The sequence below is a fragment of the Crocodylus porosus genome, unplaced genomic scaffold, assembly GCF_001723895.1.
Source record: "Crocodylus porosus isolate Cpor-Errol unplaced genomic scaffold, CroPor_comp1, whole genome shotgun sequence".
Classification (NCBI taxonomy): Eukaryota; Metazoa; Chordata; order Crocodylia; family Crocodylidae; genus Crocodylus; species Crocodylus porosus.
Window position 1 is genome coordinate 18035410 of NW_017728947.1, and position 10273 is coordinate 18045682.

Sequence of the window (10273 nt, forward strand, 5' to 3'; positions counted from 1 at the left end):
CTTTGGGACTGAGAAAAGCCAGGTAGTTACCCAGTGTATTCACTTATCTGAACTGCATGTAAACAATGCTTGTTAAGTACAGGAAGAGTCTGAAGTAGCCATTTCTCATCTCATTCAGGTTCCTTACCTTGTTTTGGAGAATGTCTTATGCCTATAGTCACAGCCTTAAAATTGATCATTCCTAGCTGTTTTAGAAGCTTTGAAATTGACAGTTCCTAGTTAGATTCATCAGTTACACAGTTAAAAGAAACCTTGTCTTCAGCAATCCCTCACAGTTGAGGATGATTGTCTTATCTGTGTGTCTAAAGATGGCTGATGAGGCCTATCTGGGAGCGACAGACTACCGCAGCTTGGAAACGTGTTTCCAGGTGGGGTAGGTGACTGGAAAAGCTGGTTTCAGGGAAGATGCCTCTGTGTGACTTCTTTTATTGTGGAGAAGTTGCTGCACATAAGCTTCCACACAGCTGACAGAACAGGATCTTGATCCGATGGCAAGGTGACCAAAACAACTGAGGACCTCGTTCTGCTGCAGCTTTCATTTGCTTTTGCAGCCATTGAGATTTGAACATATTCTTCTACCTGCTCCATCAGTGAGGACTTGCAGACCCAGGGCTGGAGGTTGGACATGTTTATTATAGTGGTGACCTGGACTCACCATGTCACAACACTGTCAAAGGATATATGGGCTTTTCAGGAGGGAAATCATTGCCATCTATTGTCCTCATCACATCTTGTTGGAGCTGCCACGGCCCAGTCCATGGCTGCTTATTTGTCAGAGTTATTCCTGCTTATTTCATAGCTAACCTTCCCTGAAGGTCATTCCACAGTACAGCTCTGCCCCACAGTTAAAAGGAATACAGTTAGGCCCCAAAAAAGCAGATTGTGGAGCTGAAAGATACTATGCACTTAGGCAGTTAACACACTTAACCAAGAGGCAGATAGCTGATGCTTGCTACAATGTAAACTGCAGGTAATAAACTGTGACTAGCACTGTGTTGTATAGTAAAAAGAATTATAAATGTAACTGATATGCACACACGCAAAGTATACTGCCATATAACAGCATATCTTTTGTATTTTATGCTGTAAATTGAGGTGTCTGTCCAGAAAGATAAAGTAAAGCATGATGGCTTAATCTTCCATGGTTTTTTGCACCGATCATTGATGCAGTTAAGTACCCTTGCAGGGGTCTTACCATTGAGAAGGCAAACAAAAGTCAGTTTATCAATGGCATTCTGAAAAAAAAAGAAACATTTGTATTTAATACACTCGGTGATTTTTAATAAACAGTCTATGAGATAGTGGATACACTATGTTTTATATTTAAAATTTCCTTTTTATAAACTTTTGCTGGCTTTTACCACTATTCTTGTTTATGTGGAAGGTTAGTGAAAATTAAACAAGTGTTTTAAAACCAAACATGTGCCTAGCAGATAAAGTATTGCTTGTAAAGGGATTTATTACATAGCCAAGTCTTAGCTGTGAATAATGCAAAGCAGTTAGGATGGAAAATATATAATTTTAACTTTGTAACATCCTCAAGGTATCTCCAAAAACTAACCTGCCTGGCAGAAAAAAATGGAGGGTTGCATAGAGGGCTAAGAACATAGCCTCCCCCCGCCATCAGTGACTTCTGCTATTTTGATCTGCAAATCTGTAACATTTGAGTCTGATCCTGTCCATTGAAGCACTATATTAGGCAATTTCCAAGCCTCATAGGAGTCCCCACGGTCCTATAAATCCAAGTGCTTTCTCTACTGAAATCTTGCTATATATGCAGGGAAAGGAAGGTTAATACTAAGCCCTGGCCTTGTTACAGTCAGGCATACCAACTGTCACCTATGACGTAAGTTTTATCTCCACTGACGGAAATCTCAACTCTGCTGCCATGACAAGCAATCACAAATGCCCCAAACCTCAAACTTAGCTGGTCTGTCCCACCAAAATCAACATCATACAGAAAAAAAAAAAAATGAATGGGATGGAACAGATTAAGACTGTTGCAAAGGATTGCCTTATACTTCAATATCCAATTATTCTAATATTATAAAAGCCTGTCTGTCCATAATGCTTTATTCACACTGTGATTGGTTGTGTGAAACAACCAAGAGCATTCCAGACAGATGGTGGGGACACAGCGGGATCTCACTCCTTGGAGGTGGTGATGGCAGGTGGAGTGGGCCTGGACCCCAAGCGGCTGTGGGGAGGAGCAGCCCCAGGCCCAACGCAGTGCGGAGGGGGAAGGAAAGAGTGGGCCTGGGCTCGATGAGGTGTGGGGGGGAGGGAAGGGGAGAAGCGGGACTGAACCTCAACTAGCAGGAGTGGCGGGGTGGGGATAAGGGGACGATTGGGTTTGGGGCGGACACAGGGCTCCGTCCTTGCCCACTTCCTCATCATTCTTGATGGGTAATTTGCTAGTTAATTTAGAAAAAGGTTAGAAAAGGGTTTTAAAAAAACAACCATAGGCCTCCAATTTGGCAAAAATCACCATCCTGTATGTGCCACACCTATTGTACCAGGTCACAGAGTTGCTCTGCCACTGCAGTCAGATCCATTTAGTTTTGAATGACTGGCTCAATGTCCCTGCCACAGTCACATCCTCTAAGCAGTAAGATGAGGATGTTTGAGTGGCAGTTGATACTGTAGCTTATAGATGAATGGCATCTCTCACAAGTTGCTAATTATGCCCCAGCATGAAATGGGGCCTCTTAAAGGGAGTCATCATAAATAATGGTTCCAATATTAAAAATATATCAGACCCATCCATTCCCAAGGATACATATCAGTTAAATGCAGTCCTGAGCACTTAAGGATGCAAATGGATATAATTAATCCATTAGGCTGACTGTAATATGAGCTACTACAAACCCAAGCCTGGGGTTCTGATTGCAAGCATAGGTAAAGGACATAAATAATTACTGTGAATTATTTTGGGGTATAAACCTCCTTGACTCCAGGCCCAGGTGCCCATATCTTCAGCAGCTTCAAGGGGTCTAATACTTATGGACTGGAAGGGAAGAATTGTTCTATAAAGTTAAAATAATATATTTTTTCCTGGAGAAAAAGAATGAAGACTGCTATTGTGCCAGATCTGTAGATTTGACACACCACCCACCTGAGGTATCTTCTCCTTTTCTGTCACCCTTCTTCATGTAAAGATCCCAGCAAAAGGGGGAGGACTGTACTGCATGTTCATAACACCGTAGTGTATACAATGGCCTTATTATTTATGCACAGATAATTGCATCCTATTCAATTATATATACATGCAAGGCAGAATATATCAAACTCATGTATATAGCACCATTAAGTATTCTAATTAAATGCAGTGGAGAAATCACATAAAAATGTAAAAATTGTGTGCCAGTAAGTATATATTAGAAATAAGAACTTTAATATTGTACCAATAAAGAAAGAAAAAGAGAAGAAACCAGAGATATAGAGATAAGCAAATATAAATTTAGATAGAAATTTTCTGAATTGTCTATTGATAATAAATAACAAATATATCCTCCTAACAAACAAACGTAGGGTGAATATCTACCTGAAACTGGGCTCATCTACATGTGCAATTAATGTGACAAAATGAACTCCAGTGCAGTTTGTGCTGGAGTTTACTGCTCCTGGGCATTATGTTTACACATCTGCCTGGGACCACAGCATATTGAGCCAGGTCAGAGCAGCCCCAACTGGCTGGAGGCTCGGGGAGGGGGGAGAAGAGGAGGGGCAGTTAGCCTATCAGCCTGGGCCTGCTCTGACTCAGATCAATGTGTTGCAGAGGGTCTGGCTGGGCAAGGTGTACTCCAGTTCAGGACTAGCCAGCAGGCAGCCCCCTCACTGAAGCACTCTTATGCCCCCCACAGCCAGCCCCATAGCACCTACACGTGTGTTGCACTAAATAACTCTACCCTAGAATAGTACTTGTGTTCAAAAGTCAGCTCTGCAGTAAACATCTTGGGTAGATGTGCCCACTGATAACTAAAAACAAAAAGCTCCAAGACCAACAAACATTCATGAAGGTGAATCTACCAATGCCAATAAACCAACCATGACAAGCTCATAGCAATATAGAGACATATGTGGAAACCCAGTCAATGATATATAGGTTAGGGAAGCATACATCAAATTCATGTATTTGTATATATCTCTGCATGTGTATATTACTAGTATATATAAAATCATCCTGAGTCACAGGATACACATAAACATTTGTAACCTGGAACAAATGTTCAGCCCTTAAAATAGCAATTTACTAAGCAGAGGTAAAACTTTACTGTTTACCCATCCTAAATACAGACTGTGTCCTTACTTCTGGCTAGAAGGAGCAGTTATAGTTGGGGGTTGGGAGTGAGCTGTTAAAGCAGTCACTGCTATCTTGTTTCATTATATAAAGCAGAAATAGGATATAAAGGAGATATACAGCAATTACTCACACAGTTCCTGAATATGATGCTTTATATAAACATGTAGTATGAGCAATTGCCCATCAAGAATGGCAAGGGGGGCGGGTGGGGATGAAGTCCCGTGTCCAGCCCCATGACCCCTCCCACTGCTCTGGGTCTGGGCCTGCTCTATCTCCCCCCCGCCTCACCACTCCAGGTCCAGCCCCACTCCAACCCCACTGCTGCTATGGGGCTGCCCCTGCTCTATCCCCCTCCCCTGCTGCTCTGGGTCTGGTCCTGCTCTATGCCCCCAGTGCTCTGGCTCTGGCTCTGTTTAAGCCCCCCACCCTGCTGCACCAGGTCTGGCCCTGCTCTACACGCCCCCACCCCGCTCCGGGTTCAGGCCTGCCCCACCTCACCCCCCCCCTGCTCTGGGTCTGGCCCTGCTCAATGCCCCCCTCACCATTCTGGGTCCAGCCCTGCTCTACCCCGCCGCCACTCTGTGTCTGCCTGGCCTGCGTCCACCTCACCCTCTCTGCAAGCTGTTCTGGGGGTGTCGGGGCAGGGCAGTGGATGGGTGCTGCCACCATGACCCCCCCACTTCGCCCTCAGGCAGGGAGGCATGGGGAAGCCCCAGTGTTCAGATGGCCGGGATGTGTTTAGTGCTGCCAGAAACTTCCCCAGCAGCTGCTCAAACTTGAGCCCACGCAGCCTGGGCCATGCAGCCAATCACCTCCCACCCTCTCGGCGGCACATGGACAGTTGCCCAAAAGCATTATGGACAGACAGACAGACAGACAGACTAAGTCTTTTATTATATTAGAATGATGCAAATGAACTGCTAAATACAGTGCTTTTAAAATTTGTTCTTAATTATTAAACACTAGAGAACAATAAAAACCTTAGCTTTCAAGCCACATGAGAATTCTTCACAAATACGACCCACCTAATCCAATAAAATTCTGAAGACTTAACATTGTCATAATTACTGGCTGTGAAAACAGGGTAGAAATAAAGGCTTTTAAACTGTTAAACTACATACTACTGATCAAAATATTGCATTTCTATTCTAAACAGAAGTGTCCATTGTATATCAAAAAGAATTACGTATTTTTTATGTATTTTATTTTATAGTCTCTTTAAAATAGATTCGGGATCTCTCAGAATAGCATGGTTGGCTAGCAGTAGTAAATTTCCAGTAAAAATATCTTTACTCTGTTGGTATAATGTCTTTACTCTGTTGGTATAATGTCCATTAATTAAAGAAAACATAGAACAAGTCTATTAAAACCAGTATTTTCTAACAATAGCTTCCAATAGAAGATGAATTTTTCTTTATCCATTATATTTTGTGGTCATTCAAGCAATACATATTTTCATTTAATTTATTGTTTGCTCTCATATGACTAATAGTTCTGGATGTGTGTTCAGTGCATCCTTTTTTTCTCTCATAAATGCAGTGTGTTGGCAAAGGTTCTCTTAAAATAAACAAGCAAAAATAATAAAGTTTATATAAATCATCCTCTACATTACAGGCAATTTGAAATATGTTTTGGGAGTTTTGAGAATTACTGTAAGATATAATCTGTTCTTAATGTCTCAATTTATTATTTGCCAGCAGAGATAACATATAGTTTTCTCTTAAATTTATCTTCTCTATACTGCCATACTGTTCATGCTTATTTGCCTTTTTTATTTTGTTCTGCTGCTTCTCATATTATCTTTCTCCTTTGGGACCAGAATTTTCCTAGCCCTTGAGCTTTTCCTATATGCAGGCAGCAGTCACAACAGCTGTTCTACTAGGCTAGGAAGTACATTACACATAAACAAGCTTAAGTGATCAGAAACTGATTTAGACTTGTAACAGAATAGAAGCTCAGTGCACATAAACCAGTTTCAAAATGTCTGAAACTGGTTTCAGTTAAACATGGCTGAATGTAGTATCAGACTTAATTGATATAGGCTAAACCAGTTTATGAAACTTCTGTCCCAGACTCCTTCCTGGTTCAAGTTAAATCACAGTCCTACAGCATCCCAGCATGTTTTCCAGCCCTGGGCTGGGCTGTCTCCTCCAGAGAGCAGGGCTGGCCCCACCCCTCTGCATCCTAGCTGGAGTAGTGAGGGCTGGCTGACAATGGGGTGTGAGGGCAAGCCCAGCTGGAGATGCAGCCTAGTCTACAGGGTAGGTACTTCCCTCATCCCACCCCCCAGACAAAATCCAGCTGGGATCTGGGGCCAGGAAGAAGGGTTAAACACCCCTTCCTCTCTTCAAATTCACTGGTGGCTGTGGCTGTGGGCTACGAATCCCAGAGGCACCTGGAAGCAGGAAGAGGGAGCGATGAGCAAACCTACAGAGTCTTGCTGCTGTAATTCTGGACTGTAAATCCCAGAAACCGGTGGGGCAGCAGGAACATGATGTGAACACACAGCCAGCGAGCCATGCTCTAGCATCCCTCAGCTTCTGGCCTGAGCCGTTCCAAGCATGTGGCTGTATTTCCTGAATCAAAGATAAATGTCTGTTCACTTCTGTTTCATTTTAATCTCTGCATGTTAAATTAACCTGCAAAAAATGAATTGATTCAGCCTCAGGCTTTTTGACTGTCTGTACTTAGCTCTAGTCTCCTGACTGTGTGCTTTGCTTTCTGCTAGTTACCTCAAAGGAAGTGAGGAGGGGTGAAATTGGGAGATGGTACAATTAGCAGGCAACTCTAAAGAAAGGTGTGCTTCACCTTTCTTTCAGATTCCTACTTAGTCCTGGACTAGCACAGCTCAGCAATGCAGGCTAGTACTTTCTGGTTTAATTATGAATTCATAATAGGTTGACATAATAATTCTATTGTCATTATGTGACAACTGTGCAGGTGAGCAGTTTACCAGGCACTTAACTGAGGTATGGGCTTGAACGGTGGAATATATTTCTTAAATCACTTAAGAGGTACAGCTAGTTGGCTGTAACTCTTCTTCATGAAGTAATATCTACAAGAGTGGGAGACACAGCTACAGAAAATGGTGCAGATTATGTATCAGCCTGCTGGGTTAAGATGGCTTATTTGACATTTGTCACTTAGACATGCCCTGGTCCCTTGCTATTTCTAGATGCTGGGATGGTGGCAGTGGCCAGGATCCCTTAATTATTTGTACTAGATAATAAGCTTGTGGCCTTTTCTTCTCCATATTAACATGTTGTGTTTATCCATTGCTTTGTCAATATACGGGTAAATTACTATAATACACCATACATGGTGGTACACTTCAAAATATGCTGATATCTCTGTTATACAGCATTATATAGGTAACATATCACATCAGCGCACTCTGACCTGCACTGGCTATTAATTGATTTCCAAGCGAAGTTTTAAGCTACCGATTTTGACCTATCAATGAAGTTGATATAAGGTTTCCACTTAAGATAATTTCTTCAAGTGGTACCATGAGAACATGATCAGCTGAAGCACTAGGTTTGATGTGCTTTGATTTTAAGCAAGAAGCAGCTAATGGCAACATATTTTTGGTGTTTGGCAGTGGTGTAACTAGGTAGGGCAGGGCAATAAGGGCAACTGCCCCGGCTGCCGAACTCCCCCCAGCTTTTGCCACAGATGTATGATTGTGATCACAGTGTTGCTGCTGCCCCTGTGTGCAGCAGCAGCCCTGGGTACCCAGCTGAGTTCTTACATTGGTGGTATCTGGAACTCACTTTTTCCCCAGTAGTTTGGATGCTGATTCTCTTTAGGGCATGATTAAAAGCTTGGCCATTTTCCTGGTTAGTCTAGGAAGGAAAGTCGAAAAGGTTATGGAAAGGGAAGAAGTTTGGCTGAGCTGAAATACCTTAGTGCAGGGGTAGGCAACCCCTGGCACAAGTACCAGGGTATGGCATGTGATGACATTTTGCTTGGCACGCAAGTCTCAGAGCAGACAGTGGGGAAGAGGCTGGGGCTGCACTGCCACAACAAGAATCAGGCCCCTCATGACTTTCCCACCATCTGTCCCTGGCATGCCAGTATCTTACATGTTGAGACTGCAGGTGTTTTTGGCCCCAAACATTCTGCCCCCAAACATTGCCAACCCCTGCCTTAGAGAATACATTTTGTTTACACTTCCTATTAAGATGAATTCAAGTTCATCTTTAATACTTTTAGGACTAAAGTATTCTCAAGAGACAAAGGTTTGAATAAAGAGCAGTGTAGTGCAGTTGCTTCAGACTTTTTTTTAGATGGGGTGCTTGGAGAAAACAGGTTGTGCATTGTCACAAGCACTTGCTTTACATTATGTAGGGTATGTAAGAAAGAAGGCTCAAAATTTAACCTGCCTTGGTCACTTACACAACAGAGTGCATAAGTGTCAGTCACAATTTCAACCCTACTATCTAAATCAAATTTAGAAAACATATAAAGACATGATGTACAATTATCAGCTCTGGCCTGGAGCCCAATTAGCATAGAAGGATGTTTTATGCCCAGGCAAAACCTCAGTGAAGTCCATAGAATAATCCCTGCAAGCATGGGAGGAACAGCTACAACAAATAGCAAATATTATCCATTGGCTCCCTTAGTTAAGGATTTATTTTGTTACTCAGATTCAGGACCTGGGAGAAGGTAGCTTGGATCCATCTGCAGCAATGAAATAATACGTTGGGCCATAACTTTTTATGATGCTTATGAATAAGGAAACACCTTGTCACTATGAGTCCCACAAAGCACTGAAAGGTAATGTTTCATTACTAAGCTGCTCACTGTAAATCAAGAAAAGCTTTTTCAGCTGCTAATTATGAAACTATTCTATATACACTTATAATATAGACCATAAATATCAGGTATTGTCGATACTGTACACTTTCAGTATTGCTTGCCAGAGAAAATACATTTGATTCTTATTTCTCTAGCGAACAGCCTGTGTCCAAAATTTGGTAACTATGAAAGCTCAAATGACTTGAGCAGATGAAGGTCCTCAGATGAAAAGCTTTTTAAGTACATTTTGTCAGGCATAAAAGCAATAACAAAATATAGAAATGGAGCTAAATTTCTGAATGGTGCCTAGCTCAGGCCTAAACCCAATCAGGAGTCCAAGACAACCATTCCTCTGCTGAAGTCATCTCAATAGCTCTATCTGATAGTTATTCTCCAAGCATATTTTATACATACCAAAAAGACTGGGCTCCAGAGAAATGCAGGTGCAATGATGTTTGCCTTTTATTCAATAGTTTAGGAAGTTTCAAGGACTTCTTATGTCTGAGGGAAGTCAAATCCATAACTCCCACTCACCTCATTATAAAATATTCTGAAATGAGAGCTAGGATAGTCAACAGACTGTAGACTACTCTACATGGAGGGTTTTTTCCAGCCTGGCTGTTGAAGCCTATGAGTAAAAATGCAAGGATTCATTGGGCCAAAAAAGATGAAAGTGAGAGTATGACTCCATACCTTAGCGGTAAGGGCTCTTGCTGAGGCTGGGAGATGTGAATTGTAAACCTCAATCCAAGATTTTTTTTAAAGCATTTTACATGAATAACTCATGTGAAAGACAAGAACAGCTGCTTCTCAACCCATTCAGAGTCTCATATATCTGCTTGTGCACTGATTAGGGGACTGAGGTGCCCCACACAGGGTTCTAGATTGTGCTCTGGAGGCTGAGCACCTTTGTGAAGAACTGCACTGCCTAATTTTTCAGCATCTGAGTCTCTTCAAATCATAGAATCATAGAAGTAGGGTCGGAAGGGACCTTGTAGATCTTCAAGTCCAACCCCTGCCTGGGCAGGAGAAAAACTGGGCTCAAATGACTCCAGCCAGCTGGCATCAAGCCTCTTCTTAAAGATCCCCAGGGTAGGAGCCAGCACCACTTCCCTTGGAAGTTGGTTCCAGATCCTAGCCATCCTGACTGTGAAGTAGTTCTTACGG